The sequence below is a fragment of the Rattus norvegicus genome, chromosome 17 (genome assembly GCF_036323735.1).
Source record: "Rattus norvegicus strain BN/NHsdMcwi chromosome 17, GRCr8, whole genome shotgun sequence".
NCBI classification, from domain to species: domain Eukaryota; kingdom Metazoa; phylum Chordata; class Mammalia; order Rodentia; family Muridae; genus Rattus; species Rattus norvegicus.
Window position 1 is genome coordinate 3,887,593 of NC_086035.1, and position 2,270 is coordinate 3,889,862.

Here is a 2,270-nt window from a genome sequence, read left to right on the forward strand (position 1 = left end):
TAAGTGAATCCTGGATCTAGACTTAACTCTCCTGGCCACAGCTCAGCCTGCCTCCATAGAGGCCTGCTGCTTCCCAGGACAACCAGGTGAGACACCCACACATGAATCTGCTGACTGCTAGGACCCTGTCAAGCCCAGAAGCCATGAGGTCTTCTCCTTACACTCTGCCTCTACATTCATATCCACAACTCTATCTGAAATCCCAGATTTGTACTCCACTCCTAGGGGCACAACCCTGCCTACCAACCTAAAAGTCTACTGCAACCCAGGACAACCTGAGGCCTGCTGCCATTAGGGACTACCAGCTCTACCTGCAGTCCTAGAGGCCTGCTACCATAAGGAACTACCAGGCCAGCCAACACCAGAGACAACCAAATAGCTAAAGGCCAGTGCAAGAACACAATCAACAAAACCCAGGGTAATATGGTGCCATTAGAATTGAGCTATCCAAAAATATACCAAGATGAACTTTCAATTCTAAACATCTGTGCTCCAAATGCAAAGGCACCCACATTCATAAAAGAAACTTTACTAAAGCTCAAAGGATACATTGCACCTCACACAAAAATAGTGGGAGACTTCAACACACCACACTCACTATAGACAGATCATGGAAAGAGAAACTAAACAGAGACACAGAAAAACTAACGAAGTCATTAACCAAATGGATTTAACAGACATCTATAAAACATTTCATCCTAAAACAAAAGAATATACTTTCTTCTCAGCACCTCATGGTACCTTCTCCAAAATTGACCATATAATCGGCCATAAAACAGGCCTCAAGAGATACAAGAAGAGTGAAATAATCCCATGCATCCTATCAGATCACCATAGACTAAAGCTGGTCTTCAATAACAACAAAAACAACAGAAAGCCCACATACACATGGAAGCTGAACAATGCTCAATTCAATGACAACTTGGTCGAGGAAGAAAGAAAGAAATTAAAGACTTTTTCAAATTTAATGAAAAAAAAGGCACAACATACCCAAATTTATGGGATACAATGAAAGCAGTGCTAAGAGGAAAACTCATAACTCTGAGAGCCTCCAAAAAGAGACTGGAGAGAATATACACTAACAGCTTGATAGCACACCTGAAAGCTCTAGAACAAAAATAAGCAAATATACCCAAGTGGAGTAGATGGCAGGAAATAATCAAACTCAGAGCTGAACTCCACCAAGTAGAAAAAAAAAAAAAAAACAACTATACAAAGAATCAACAAAACTGGTTCGTTGAAAAAAAAAAAAAAAAACAAGATAAATAAACCGTTAGCCAGACTAACCAGAGGACAGAGAGACAGTAACACAAAATCATAAATGAAAAAGGGAAATATAACCACAGAAACTGAGGAAATTAAAAAATTATCAGATCCTACTACAAAAGCCTATATTCAACAAAACTGAACAATCTGTAGGAAATGGGCAATTTTCTAGACAAATACCAGGTGTAAAAGTTAAATCAGGATCAGATAAACCATCTAAACAATTCTATAACACCTAAGGAAATAGAAGCACTCATTAAAAGTCTCCCAACCAAAAAAAAAATCCAGGACCATATGGGTTTAGTGCAGAATTATATCAGACTTTCATAGAAGACCTAATACCAATACTCTTCAAACTATTCCACAAAATACAAACAGATAAAACACTACCCAATTCATTCTTTGAAGCTACGATTATGCTTACACTTAAACCACACAAAGACCCTACAAAGAAACAAAACTTCAGACCAATTTTTCTCATGAATATCAATGCAAAAATATTCAATAAAATTCCCGCAAACTGAATTCAAGAACACATCAAAACAATCATTCACCATGATCAACTAGGATTCATCCCAGGGATGCGAGGATGACTCAATATACAGAAATCCATCAAGGTAATCCACTATATAAACAAACTCAAAGAAAAAACACATGATCATCTCATTAGACACTGAGAAAGCATTTGACAAATTCAACACCCATTCACGATAAAAGTCTTAGAAAGATCAGGAATTCAAGGCCCATACCTAAACATAGTAAAAGCAATATTCAGCAAACCAATAGCCAACACCAAACTAAACGGAGATAAATTTGAAGTAATACCACTAAAAATCTGGGACTAGACAAGGCTGCTCTCTCTCTCCCTACATATTCAATATAGTATTTGAAGTTCTAGCCAGAGCAATTGGACAACAAAAAGAGGTCGAAGAAATACAAATTGGAAAGGAAGAAGTCAAAGTATCACTATTTGCAGATAATATGATAATATATTTAAGAGACCC